Source organism: Lathamus discolor, chromosome Z (assembly GCF_037157495.1).
Source record: "Lathamus discolor isolate bLatDis1 chromosome Z, bLatDis1.hap1, whole genome shotgun sequence".
Classification (NCBI taxonomy): domain Eukaryota; kingdom Metazoa; phylum Chordata; class Aves; order Psittaciformes; family Psittacidae; genus Lathamus; species Lathamus discolor.
The window spans coordinates 101,003,619-101,017,726 of NC_088909.1; the positions used below are offsets into that span (position 1 = coordinate 101,003,619).

The 14,108-nt window shown below is 55.3% G+C and overlaps 1 protein-coding gene across 3 annotated transcripts in view; it reads left to right on the forward strand.

The window, feature by feature from the left end:
• Nucleotides 1–380: 380 nt before the first annotated feature.
• The window catches only part of ATOSB (atos homolog B), a 39,111-nt gene continuing 25,383 nt past the window's right edge, over nucleotides 381–14,108 (forward strand). The window contains exons 1-2 of one of the 3 annotated variants that reach the window (XM_065662429.1): nucleotides 381–466; nucleotides 6,333–6,428. The gene's annotated coding sequence lies outside the window, so the exon portion shown is untranslated. Of the gene's footprint in view, nucleotides 467–6,332; nucleotides 6,429–6,454; nucleotides 6,555–14,108 lie in introns of those variants that run through there. The other 2 variants (XM_065662431.1, XM_065662430.1) reach the window with 2 other exon arrangements.

Sequence of the window (14,108 nt, forward strand, 5' to 3'; positions counted from 1 at the left end):
CGCAGCAGCCATCAATGCACCCCCATCGGCACTGGGGGGACCGTGTCCGTGGGTACCGTGCCCGAGGGGCCGTGCCCCGGCCCAGCGCCCCCAACTCAACCGGGCTGGGGTCAGGGCGATGTCACCCCACCCGGCCCCGGCGCTGAGCCACGCCACGCCCCCTCCACCGGCTGCCAATGAGAAGCCGCTTATCTTGGCCACGCCCCCTTCCTCGCTGTCATCACACACCCGCACGTGGAGGGGGCGGAGAGAAGGCTCCGAGCGTCACCTCCTCTCCGCCCGCCCATTGGCTGCGCGGCCCCACTTTGGCCCCGCCCCGCGCCGTGCCCCGCCCCGCAAACCAATCAGAGCGGGGCAGGCAGGCACAGGGGGCGTGTCCACGCCGGCACCCGGAAGGAGCGGACGGAGCCGCGCAGCAGTCGGGGCCGCGGCGGCGGCGGCGGCAGCAGCAGTGGAGGGGGCGCTGGTGGGTCCGGCGGGGCCGCGGCGGGCAGGGCCGGGGGGCACGGAGCGGGGCCGGGCCGCCTGTGCGGTGTGGGAAGCGGGGTGCGCCCCGTCCCCGCTGACTGCCCCCCAGGTTGCAGAAGGCTGGGGGGGGCCACGGGAGCCCCGACCGGGAGGGGCCACGGTCGGCGGGGACCGTCACCGCGTAGTACCGGGGAGGTCGTGATGGGGTGGGAGGATGTGAGCTAGGGGGAGGGTGGGTGACCGAAACGGGAGGCTGTAGCTGGGGGCTGTGAGCTGAGGAAGGGGGGGTCCGCGACCAGCATGGGAGCCTGTGAGCTTGTGGGGGCCAGTGACAGGGATGTGGGGCCGTGAGCTAGGGCTCCGTGACAGGGACTGGGGGGCTTTGAGCTTGGGGGAGGCAGCGACGGGAATGGGGGCTGTGAGCCTGGGGGGGGGACCGGGGGGGCTGTGCCTGGCAGTGCGATGTAACCAGCAGCGGAGGGAGTGTACCCGGGGGGGCACGGGGCGGCGCGACTGCAGAGAGCGTTTGGGGAGGGGGGAGCGTGCGGGGTGCCCCCCTCACACACACTGCCTGGGGGCGGTGCTGATGGGGGGGGGGGGGGCTGTGTCGGGACAGTCAGAGGCAGGGCTGGGGGAGCCGGGGGGTGCTGCACTGCGGCGGGGCGTCCCCGAACCCCCCCCCCCGGATCCTGGCTCCCAGCCGCCACCGAGCTCCCCGGCCACGTCCCCTCCGCAGTGACACGGGCAGGGAGAGCCTGACACGGCTCTGCCTGCGGGATGGGGCCTCCCTCCGCCCTGTTCCTCCTCCGCGCTCAAGCCCGACCGCGGTTGGGACTCGGTGGCTGCTGTGGTCCCCCGGGACCATTCAGGGCCGGGGGGGTCCGTGTCGGTGGGGCCGTGCCGGAGCCCACGGGGGATGCGCGGAGCGGGAGCCGCGGCTCCCCCCGCGCTGCGTGGCCGGCACCTGCCCACCCGGTGGGTGAACCGCAGGCTCCGAGTGGGGCTGCGAAAACAGCGCTGGAGCGGATGTGCACGGCAGAGAGGCCTGCTGCCCTCTGGTGACAGCCGCCACGGGCGGAAGGGACCGCGGGGGGGGTATTTACCCACCCGACATCTGCAGTTACAGACCTGGGGGGGGAGGTTTGGAGCGTTCCGCTGCGGGCGAGGCACCCGATTTGTACATAGATCACGCCGCGTGCTCCGGGCAGTGCCAGATGTAGTGTGATGGGAGCTGTGTGCTGGGAGCGGGGCGGTGGGCTTCCTTCCAACCCCCCTATGGACCGGATCCGTCAGATGGTGTGGGTGGGGGGCACAGAGTTGTCTCTGGGGTTTACAGGCTCCTTTTTTATCTAACGGAAGGAGTGTGCTGTGGAGCTGCTGTATAAAAGCCTGCGGTAGGAGAATGCTGTGCTGTTGTCTTCGGGTATTTTAAAAGTCACTTTCCCCTCGGTGCTGCTTTAAAAAGCATCAGACAAAGCAAAGATCTGGTGACGGACCTGTCCTCTGCCTGAATGGTGTCTGTGAGCCTTAGCAAAGAGGGGAATCTGGGACTTTGTGGAGGCCATAGCAGACTTGAACCTGACACAAAGGAGAGCCTGAGCAAACTTGGTGACACACGCAGAAGGTGAACAAGGGCTGGCAGGTGAAACAGGGGAAAACTCCCAGCGTCATAGCACTGGAGTCAGTTTTGCCTGTGCTGTTTTTTAGGCAAGAGGCTGAGGATGGGGAGAATTAAGTCATCCTGTAAAGCCTTGTCACCGCCTTGTTGCACAGCAGCGATTCCCATCCTGCGGGTCTCGGCGTGAGCGAGTGGTGGGGCCCTGGCAGGGACTACACGTCCCGGCATGCAGCTCCTGCACAGCCAGACAGCAGGCTGGGAGCTGCAGCCTCCCGGCAGCTCCGCATGTGCTGAGGGCAGCAGGGTTCCTCCAGGGTTTGGGTTGGAAAGGGATGATTGCAGGGGAGACAGCACCTGCCTTCACCTGCTGTGCTCCCATAGTGTTCTGATAGGCTCCTGCTGACTCTCATGGGGCCCAAACGCATCCCTCCCCATGGACCCTGGGGTGGCCGGGGTGTGTGGGGACAGCAGAGCCCTCCTGTCACCTCGGCTGTAGAGCTGTGGTCCTCGGGGAGCTTGTGGACTGAGGTCTGGCCTGCACGTGGGGCAGGGCTGGGGCTGTTCCAGCTCCGCCATTCACCGCCTTGTTTGTGTTCCCTGCATGGGAGATTTCTTACTCGCTGCCAGAAGGAAAGCTGGGGGATCGTTCTGCGCTGACATTAGGAACCCTGCCTTTTGCAGCAACCTGGGCAGAGCAGCATTCAGTGCTCTGCTCTTCACATCTGCCCTCTCCAGGAGTGGATAACAAACCATTTTAGCTTTACTGATAGCATTGTTCTTTCACTCCTCGTTGCTTCCTCCAAGGCAGATTGAGCCCCCTGTCCATACATCCTCTCCTGTGGTGCTGGGCTTTCCCAGCCTCTGTTCCTCCTGCAGTTTCGGGTCTTCTGAGCAATCAGAGCAGGAGGAGGAAAGGAAGATGCTTCCATGTGTTCAAGGGACTTCTGAGGACAGAGAAGCACATCTGAACCCCTGGTCTTCCTACCAGCTGCTTGCCCTGGCGTGTTTCTGTATGGCCATGTTGAGTAGCAGAGGCCAGCGATGCCCAAACCTTCCTCACTGCTTCTGAGTCTGAGGGTGGTTCAGGGGGATAGTTATTGATCTGACTCTTCAAAGTCAATGGCTCCCCCCTCTTCCCAAGTCCCTTAGCTGCCCTTACTGCTCTGGGTCTGCCCACGCTTGTTCCCTGATAGACTTGGTAGGCTCCATAAGTGTTCTGTGTGGAAATACACGGTGTTTGGGGGCCAGGTCGCTTCCTGGGTGCAGAACAAGAAAAGCTATTGTTTGTAGGTACATGAAAGGAAAAAGTGCAGCCATTTGTGTCCTCAGCACATTGTCAATGGAGCTGTAATCAAATTTTCAGGGGCTTCCATGGCTGGAGGAATTAATGAGTCAGGTTTGAAGCAGGACAAGGCAAGGTGGGAGAAATCCCAAAGGGAGACATTTGCTCATTAACAGTGGCTTGCGGAGGGTGTTGTTGCAGGTTACTTGGCAGTGAGTAGTGAGTTTTCTGTAGGAGGGCTTTGCCTCATCTCTCCCCACCTCGCATCACTTCCAGGGACCGCTTCCTCTATGGAGTTGTGTGGTCCCTGCATCCTGCTAACACCATTGCGTGTTCCTGGTGGTTCCTTCAGTCTGCAGTGCCGTCTGTCTTCTGACCAGCTCTCTTCCTTTGTTTTCCCATTCTGCTTTCTCTTGGGAGCAAGGAGCCAGGTAAATGTACCCTGTAGAGAGCTTGGTCCCACGGAGTTTGAGGTTTGCTTTAAAAATGGGTTTCTTTGGCCAGTATGTCTCTTTGCAAATCTTTACTCTCCCTTTGGCTTTACTCCTCTCTTCCATTGGCCTCCTGAATGCCCAGCTGCCATTAACATGTTTTCCCTCCTGTTTCTCCCAGTGTCTTCAGCTGGTTGTGAGTCCTGGATGAGGGGCAGCTGAGCTCCCACACTCTGCATGTCAGAGAGCTTTTTCAGGACTGGCCAGCGGTTTGCAGTCACACTCGCCTGTGCTGTGGCCTGCACAACCCCGCAGCTAAGCAGCGTGGTGGTAGAACAATACTTGGATGGGAAGCCTTCAGCGGAGTCTTGTGTGAGCCAGTGATTCAGCTGGAAGTGCTTTCTAATAATGAATCAATGTCCCAGGCCGGGGCTGATGTCAACCTTGGTGATTCTTCCTGTTGGAAGTGGACAAAGCCCTTTATGCAAGAGCCTAGGTGATAATCCAGATCCCCTGGCCTCAGTCCATTTGGGGTAATTGCATTCTTCCTGTGTAGTGTTTTCAACCCGTTCCTGTTGGATACATTGCTGTTATGTCCCGAGCTGCAGCAGCATGAGCGTGGCAGTACTTCAGCCATGTCCACAGCAATTCTTGTCACTGCTCAGGCTTAGAGCCTTCTCTGGAACATACTGCGGTAGAGCAGGGAAATGGTGGAAGGTTTTATATATCTGTGTTTACACATACACATGCAACACTTACTGCTTAAGCTCTCCAAAACCATATCCCTGGTGACTAGCTGGTACAGATTGCAGGTGGGACCTCTCATGGACACTGGTGCAGGTTGACCTGCTAGCTGTGTAGGTGCAGGTGACAAGGAGCACAGACTTCCTGGGTGTCTCTGTGACTGTGTTAAGGGCTGGTGCACCAGTAAGCTGTTGTGGCAGTGCCTCCCCACATTCACCATGTAGGTGCTGTGCTCTGCTCACTGGTGCTGTGGCTCTGGTCAGAGCTGGGTGTTGTGGTTTAAGACCAGCCGGTAACTCAGAACCATGCTTGCTTCTCCCTCTCTTCTTCCCCCTGGCTCCTGGTGGGATGGGGAGGAGAATGGAAAGAATGTAAATCCCACAGGTTGAGATAACAGTCCAGTAACTAAGGTACAACACAAACCCGCTACTATTAACTACTGCTACTAATAATAATGGTAAGGGAAATAACAAGGGGAGAGTGTATGGAACTAAAAAGGGAAGGAAAATAAACCAGCAATAAACAGCAGTGATTCACAATACAATTCCTCACCACTCGCTCCCCAGTACCCAGAACAACCCAAGCAGTGATCTGGGCCTTCGGGATGACTCCCCCCAGTTTGTATACTGGGCATGACGTGCTGTGGTATGGAATACCCCTTTGGATAGTTGGGGTCAGGTGTCCTGTCTCTTCTTCTTCCCACCTTCCAAGCCCTTCCTCACTGGCAGAGCATAAGAGACTGAAAAGTCCTTGGTCAGGGTAAATATTACTGAGTAACAACTAAAAACATCCGTGTGTTATCAGCGTTGTTGTTAGACTAAAGCCAAAACACAGCCCTGCACCAGACACTAGGAGGGAGAAACACAGCTGTTACAGCTGAGCCCAGGGCACTGGCGTGTGCTGCCGATGGTACCATGGGGTGATTGCCCCTGCAGGAGGGCAGGCTGGGGAGCCGGGTCTGATCCTAAGCAGCTTTATCTCATCGTGCCTGCAGCCAGGGGAACGTCAGGCCTGGTTTGGGGAGGCTGATCCCATCCTGGTTTTCAGGACCTCCTGGGCATGAGGACCTAACCCCACAGTGCAGTCTCCAGTAGCCTGTAATTAAAGCATTGTGAGCCCAGGCAGGAGGCTTAAACACCATCTTTGTGATGGTGTTGGCAGGCCCCTTGGAGATTTCTATTAAGCAGTTGTCGTTTTCCCCCTTTGTTGTAGCCTGGGAAACGCTGCAGTGCTGGATTCGGCTTGGTCTGTTTCAGTTGTTGGGAATGGGGTCTTTCCAGCAGTGATGCTGGCCCTCCCTGCCCTGGCTCCATGTCTCTGTGAGGTGGTTTAACGGGTGGCTTGTGAGGACCACGGCTTGGTTGTGGCACCCACTCGAGTACCAGCAAAGCCTGCGTGGTGGAGCAGTGTACAGCGGGTAGAGAAGAACAAAGCAAACACAGAAAGGCCTCTGCTTCCCATTGGAATCTGGGGAAGGGAGACGGTGGACATGACCATAGCAGCCCTCCCTGGGTGCCAACCAGGCATCCATGCAGAGTCACACAGGGAACTGGGGTGACCCCAGGCAGGAGTCAGGGCTGCAGCTGGATGGGCAGCCTCAGCACTGATAGAAGATGTAGGGGATATTTAAGGTGCTGCCGTGCTCGGGGTCTGTCTCTTCTGTGCACATGCCTCTAACTCGCGTGGCTGGATGAGCGGTTACTGCCCACACGGTGTTTGGAAAGCCTTATTGTGCGGACAGGGCATTCCCAGCCGAGACGAATGTGTATCTGTGCACTTCTCTTTCCAGGTGACTCAAGCAGCGAGAGCAAGCAACCCCAACACCACGCTGCGGGTGCTGACATCTGAGAGCTGCCTTTCCCCTCTGCTTCAGCCCTACACCAAGGTTAGCACCCGTTCTGTCATCACTGGTTTCTCTTCCTTCACCAGGGCTGTGTGAAGAAGCAGGGGAGCGCCGTGTTGTCCTCTCTGTGGCCCATAGGGACAGCTCTGCAGAGTACGTGTCACCCAGGTGAGGTGTTCCCACAGCCCAGTGGGTGCTCCTGCCTCCTGCCTAGCTGGCAGTGTGTGAAGGGAGCTGGGATGTGTGCAGCCAGTGTGAACCCTCCACACCGTTGTTGGGAGCTTAAGGGCAGTGAGCTTTAAGCCCCTGGGAACTTGCAGACTGTGCTGTTTTGCTCCACTCGTGCTCCTGTGTACTGACTGTATGGGATGGGAGCATATCCCAGCTGTTGGTCTCTTCTGGTTGCTGTCCTTCACCTGAGCAAACAGAGCTAAGGCTTCACCCAGAGCTCTCAGCAGACATGATCTTGCTCTCTATCACGGAGTCATAAAATGGGTTGGGTTGGACGGGCTCTTAAAGCTCACCCAGTTCCAACCCCTGCCACAGGCAGGGACACCTTCCACTAGAGCAGCTTGCTCCAAGCCCCTGTGTCCAACCTGGCCTTGAACACTGCCAGGGATGGGGCAGCCACAGCTTCTCTGGGCACCCTGTGCCAGCGCCTCAGCACCCTCACAGGGAAGAGCTTCTGCCTAAGATCTTACCTCAGTCTTTCCTGTGTCAGGTTAAAGCCATTCCCCTTGTCCTGTCCCTACAGGCCCTTGTCCAAAGCCCCTCTCCAGGTTTCCTGCAGCCCCTTTAGGCACTGGAGCTGCTCTAAGGTCTCCCTGGAGCCTTCTCTTCTCCAGGCTGATCAGCTCCAGCTCTCTCAGCCTGCACTCTCTCAGTCTCCATAGCAGAGCTGCTCCAGCCCCTGGATCATAGTCGTGGCCTCCTCTGGACTCACTCCAATAGGTCCACATCCCTCTTGTGCTGGGGTCCCCAGTGCTGAACGCAGTACTCCCAAGTGAGGTCTCACTGATCAGCAGTACCTGCTCAGCAGTCTCTTAGTGGTGGTAAAGACACGTTAGGTTGCTAAGAACAGATACAAGGATGTTCTGATGGAGCTGCTTGCAGATCCCAATCCGCTAAGCTCACAGCACCTTCTCAGCGCTCCGCTGCCTCTTGACAAGAGGCATTTTAACACAGGGCTCTCCATGTTGGATCCACTTTTCTTCCCCCACCCTGCCCTGCCGAGCAAACACCTTGGTATTGGACAACAGATCTCCTATATATGTGTAGAGCAGCACCTTCTCTCATTACTTGTTCTTGGCATGGACCTCTTCTCTGGTTTGGATATCACATAACCCAGGTGATTAGTGAACTTGTATTTGGGCTGAATGAACCATGTTAGCTCAGTTTAGTGCAGCTGGCAGTAGTGTGGAAGCTGGTACAACTTGCACACCCTTGGACAGACCTGCAGTGCCTGTCTGGAACAGGATGGAATGCTTCACTGGCAAACTCAAAGACTGGGCATAGTGGAGGTTATATCTCCAATAGAAAGTGGTCAGCCTAACATCCTTCAGCCTGCTCTTAGCATGTGTGGGCTGCCATCACTCCTTGGTCCGACCATCTCATCTAAGACTAGGTCTTTTTTCCACTGGAAACCCCAAGAAAATGCTGCCCTCCCCTTCAGAGATGGGGTCCTGTGTCCCATGTGAGTATTGGCACTGAAGTTATGTGAGGAATCCCCTCTTTGCCCTACCATCTCTGCTGCAAGTAGGTCGGGCATTTGAAGACCCTGTTCATGGGAGTGTTGGGACAGCTGGATCCTTGTTCTGTTCTTGCTGCTCCCAAGAATGGAGCAGAGGATCATCTGCTGAGGCTAATTTTAGGTCTCCGAACATTGCCGGTGTCCCTCTGAGCTCCTATTTGTGTGCGATCCCACAGCTCCCTGCTAAGAGCTATGTGAGAGTCCCGTACCCTCATGTGTGAAGGCTTTGCTGGAGCATAGTGTCCCAGGGGTTAGGAAGAACTTTGGATTCCTCACTTACCTAAAGCGTCTAAGCCGTATCAGATGTATGTGTGACCCCTTTTTTTAGCCTTAGCACCGTGCACACTTTGGACCGTGCTTTGTGGGTGCCCACACACTGTGTGGTGGGAAGCAGGCTGCAGCTTTCCAGCCTTTTACTGCTAAAAATGCAGCGTTCAGTTCCTGTTGTCTCAGACGGGTGCTGCGGAACCTCTGGGTTTGGAAATACCCCAAAGCCCACAGCCAGGAGTGATGAGAGCCCAACTCCAGCCCTCGCTGTACTGCTGGGTGGCTGCTGCGCATCCGCCACCTCTATTCCCCAGCCCAGCACAGCGTGAATGAACCCTCTTGGCCTTTGTCTTGTTTGTACACCCAAGACTTTTGGCCTCTGCACTTTCTGTGTTCCACTCACTCAAGTGGAGCTTCATTAAGCACTGAGCTTTGCTAAGTTTTACGTCAAGGCAAGATGTGGCTCTGCAGTTTTGGCCTGTCTTTATTTTTAGCCCATGTAAGACATGGTTGATGATATCAGAAGGAAGTTGCACAGTCTTCTGAGCTCTGTGACTCATGCTGGATCAGGACTGAGGCTTCAATAGCCTCTGCTATAACCCACAAGTGATGTAACTGGATGTGATGGGCCCTGCTAGATCTGGGGAAGGACAGAAGGGAGAGGGAAGCAGAGCTTTAGAAGGTTTTGGGTTTTTAAGCCATTCTATTAAGGCATTGTATTAATTAGTTGAAAGAAATCACATATCGCACGTGAGCGTGGTTCAGGAGGGTCCTTTTTCTTCTCCTTGTATCTTGTACCCATATGGGAGAGGTGAAAGGGAGAGGAACTCTGCTTACGTGCCAGGTTAGGTAACTGTTTAGCAGCACTTAGCAATGGTAGACACCAGCTTTTAGGACAGGAAGCAAAGCAGGATCCTGTCTCTGGGTCAAGCCACAGAGAGGTCTGGTGCAGCAGAACAGACCAGCCTGAAGTGAGAATGGGCTGGGACTGGAGAGCAGACACTCAGGAGGTTCCTGCCGGGCTGCAGCAAGAAGAGTCTGGGACCCCCATTTCCACCAAAAGCTGGTGCTGAGACAAGGTGGAAAGAGCTCCTGACCTGCAGGCAGATGTGTTGTGCTGGGCTGAGCAAGGTCTGTGAGTCACCACCGTGGAGAAGGCAGCATGGGACAGTCAATGACGCTGAAGCATCCCTGCCTGCCGCAGCACAATGGGTGTTGCAGCTAGAAGGGCCTCTACACCTCGAGTCTGGCTGCTGTGTCATGCGTTAGAACCAGACACAGTGGGGTGTGAGGCATCAGGTACAGAGTAGGCACCTTGCCCAAGAATCATGTGGGGGTGATGGCTTGGGGGGCGTGCTTCCACCCCAGCTCCCTTCCTTCCTCAGGGTGATGAACAGCCCTTCAGGAGCACGTTGAGGCATTTGAATGTTGTGCAGCAGGTTTTACGTGTAGGGGAGTGGGGAGGGGACAGCAAGGTTGGGGGAGCAGAGACAAAGAAGGGAGGCAGGAGCATGCTTGGGGGGATTGCTATGGCAACTTGCCACTGGCAGCATCGCTGCTCTGTGCTTTCCGCAGCGCACGGTGAAGGAGTAGCCAGGGCAAATCTACAACCTGCCACAGCCCTTGATGCAGCCCCGTCCCAGCCTCGCCATGGGCTCAGCACCGCTGGGCTCCTGCGTGGCAATCTAGCATCCAGAGCCATTCTCCTCCATCAGCAGTGTTTTGTCCACCTCCTCCCCTCTTCCGCCCCTCACTGGGGAAGGGTCAGGCAGCTCCTGTTTGCGGACCTGTTGTGTTTGAAGGCTTGAGTTGCAGAGCAGGCTAAACCAGAAAGAAAACCAGTCTCCTGAGCCCTCTCACTGCACCACCGAGGAAAGCAAGTCATTCTGCTGCCCTTGCTTATCCTCAGTTAATCAATGTAAGTGGCTCCAGTCATGCATGCGTCTTCCCAGGATGCCTGGCCCTGTACAGAACCATACACCTCTCACAGCCAGTTTGCCTTGCTCTGGGGTATCTGTACTGTGAGGGAGAGCAGAAGCCCTACCTAGTGAGCCCTCTGGGGCAGGTAAAGGAAAGGTTAGATGTTTCTGAAGCTGCCTTTGGGCAGACCCATTGCCACGTGCTAGTGGAGAGCTGGCTGCTGTTGCTGAAGGAAGCAGGGAACATCGTGATACTGCTGTGTAGAGAGAATAGGTGAGGAAACCAGCTCCAGCCTGGCCATGTTGTATACTGTGACCTGACCTGTTATCCATGATGTGCTTAACGCCCGGCGTGCGAGCCCAGGGGAAGGGACAGGCTGGCAGCAAGCACGGTTTGCCCGTCTCAGTGTGGATGGCTGTGTGATCTGTAGAGCTCTCTCATTACACCTCCCGAAGGTCAGTGCTCACAGAGCTGCAGTGCCCTGCCTGCAGCTCACACCCAGAACAGAGGGGAAGGAGCCTGCCCCACCGCTTCCACCTTCGGAGGATGCTCTGAGCTCGCATGTATGGGGTTGCCGCGGGTTGCTGCTGTGGTGCCTGTGATCAGTTTGTCTGGGCCTGGGATGTTCAGGCAGAACTGGGGAGGAAAGGATGCCTGTTTGTGAGCTGCCCGTCAGCCCTGTGCTCACAAGTGTCACAGCCTGAGCTGTTACTTCTCCATCCAGCCCTGAACAAGGGCACAAAGCCTCAGAAACTCCCCTGAAAACCATTTCACCATTCCCAATCTGCCATCGTGTCCCTCTCCTGTTTAGGGTGATTATAAGATCTGTACAGGCTGTGCAATGCTGCAGTTCCAGATCACCCATTCAGTACTTAAAAGGGACCTATAAGAAAGATGGGGAGAGATTTTTCAGCAGGGCCTGTTGCAACAGAATGAGGAGCGATGGTTTTAAACTAAAAGAAGGAGATGGATGTGAGGAAGGAATTCTTTACAAAGAGGGTGTAAACCACTGGCACAGGTTGCCCAGAGGGGTGGTGGATGCCCCATCCCTGGAGACATTCAAGGCCAGCCTGGATGGTTCTGGGCAACCTGATCTAGTTGAAGATGCCCCTGCTCATTGCAGGGGAATGGACTAAATGAGCCTTGTGGGTCCCTTCTAACCTAAGCCATTCTGTGATTAGAACTCCTGAACAGGCTGGATGTGTTTGTAAAATGTCCCCTGGCCTCTGGACCATGGTGTTCCCAAGGGAGAACACCTCCTTATTTAGGAGGTTGAAGCTGAAACATGGAGCCTCTGGGAAAACAGTCTGCAGTAGAGAGCAGTGTGCTTCCTCCTCCCTCCCACTTCCTGCAGGTTCCTTCCCTTTTCAGAAGGGAACAGCTTGCTTCCCATGGAGGATGCTGGGACACTGGTACCTGACCCTGAAGGCAATTCCAGGTCAGCAGCTTGAGCACAGGTCTTCGTGCATGTGACCTTCAGCACCTGGTATGAGAATTGGTGTTTATATTACGGGTGTGGATGATGGTGGAGAGTTGTCAGAATCCAAACTGTCTTTCCCTCTTACCCCTCTTATACAGCCTGTTGTTTCTGATCTGCCCTCCAGACCATGGCCTCAAGATGTGCCATGAACCATACCATGAAGTGGATGCAGAGCCCATCGTAGAGGGCTCTGGGTTATGGATGTGTGCTGGGGTGTGAATGTCGGTTTCTAGGGCAGATGGTGCTCTCTCTTTTGCCATTTCAACAGCACCTTGCCCGAGACTCAGTTCCTGCGTGCTGTGACCTGATGGGGTATAACTGTGTCATCTCAGAAGTGCTGCTCTCTTTTACTGCCTTGCCTGCTCCCACTGCAAGCACAAAGCATCAGAAAAGCCCGAAGGCAGTGGGGTCACATACCCTTCTCCCAGTCTGGGGAGCACTTAAGACAGGCAGTGCTGGAATAAGCATTTAGGGAGAGGCAGCCAAGAGAGATTTCCTCCTGGCTGAGCTGCGGTGTTGAAGTTTGGAAAGTCCTGTGTGGGTTACGTGCTGCTGCACTTCACTGCTGCCATCGCCTTAGGCAAGTCGTGGACGTGCAAACCTGCTAATAGTCAGTGGGGACTGTGCTGAGCAAATGGCCAGTGTCCTTTCGGGCATCAGGAGCAACCTGAATGGTGCTGCTGTGGAAAGAGAGCTGGGGATTACAGCAGAGAGATGATGGATCATTGGAACCAAGAGGAAGCTGTGACTCGGTGGATGTTTCTACATGCGTTCCCTGGCCTGTGAGGTGATAGCTAAGCCCAGCAGAGCTGTATGGATTGCCCCATCTGGAAGATGCATAACAAATAGCTTGCAAGAGCCAACGCTTTGCTCAGCTTGGAAGTGGAGAAGATGCCTGGACTCCGTGCAATGGAGGTTTCTTGCTGCCAGTCAGCAGAGCTGTAGCGGTGCAGAGAGCACAGCACAGGCAGGTTAGCACGGTCACTCCAGTCCTTTCTACACCAGTGTTTGCACTGCTGGTGAGGTTAACATAGCTGGGCCGGTGGCGTAGGGAGGGTAAGCTCAAAGTCCTCACTGCTGTGGCATCTGGCAAAACGAAGCTGCTATGGCATCAAGTACTGGGTCTGAGGCTTGCTTTCAATTCGTCTTCTAGGAGCAGCAACAGCTGAAAGTACGAGCAGTTTTTGGGGAGCTAGAATGTTCTCAGGCTTTTTGTCTGTGTCTGGTCTGCTGACATCCTCCCTGGGCTGACGGGCTGAGATCTTAAGGTATTTGCAATGGTCTGGCCTGGTCCTGTGGTAAATCTGGACAGAGAGGACACAAAACCCAGCAGCATCAATCTGGTCCCCTGAAAGTGCTCCTGTTGCTGCTGTGCCTATTGCTTGAAGGGCTGTTTCGTGGCTTAGATTTGCTGAGGAAACAGAGCTCCTGTCTTTCTCCTGTGCAGCTGTCTCCCTGGCAGCTCAGGAGGAATGATTTGCTCTAGATCACAGCGCTGTTTAATTCTGTTTCCCTTCAATATCATACTGTTAGAGCAGCGGAGCAAAACGCAGTAGTGCTTCCGGAGGAAGGCTGCTATCAGAGGCCACCTCTGTAGCAGAGGCTGGAAGCAAGGAGGAACAGTTTACCAGGAAATGCCTGTGCTCATGTGCTGGTTGCTTTGGGGAAGGAAAAGGCATCTCCCACTTGAAAGCTTCCTCAATGCACAACGCCAGGCCTTGGTGGTGGAGCTGCACCAGTGTGAGCAGTACTGAGAACACTCAGTTCTTCCCTCCAGAGCCTGGGAAAGGTCTGACCAAAGTTGTGGTCTGAAAGAAAAGTCAAATTCTGTCCTTAATCACACCTTAAAGTGGGAGTTTTGGAGTGTTTTTTGTTTTGGAGGGGGTTTCGGATGGTGGTGTTTTGATTTGGTTTGGACTTTTTCTTTTCACTACCGAAAAGGCATTACTTGCACAGATCGTTGTAAGGAAAGAGCAGGGAATTTCCTTTGGAATGAGCCTGCCTGACACTTGATACGTCTCAGATGTGTGTTAACAGAGAAATGAAAAGATTGCGCCATAAAGTGATAGGGGATAATGAGTTTAATCTCTGTTTTGCTGTCCAGGGAGCCAGAGCAGGGGCAAGGGTATTGGCATGAGCGTTATGGTTTTATGGCAACCACAGAAAATACCACCTTAATGTGTTTCCCTGGGGAAGGGTCTGTTTTCAGGGTCCCCAGGAAGGTGGAATAAAGGAACCAAAAGACCTGAGCCTGGGTAAAGGATGCCAGGAGGTTTTCAGATGAGAAGGGTATAATATCTGTGCT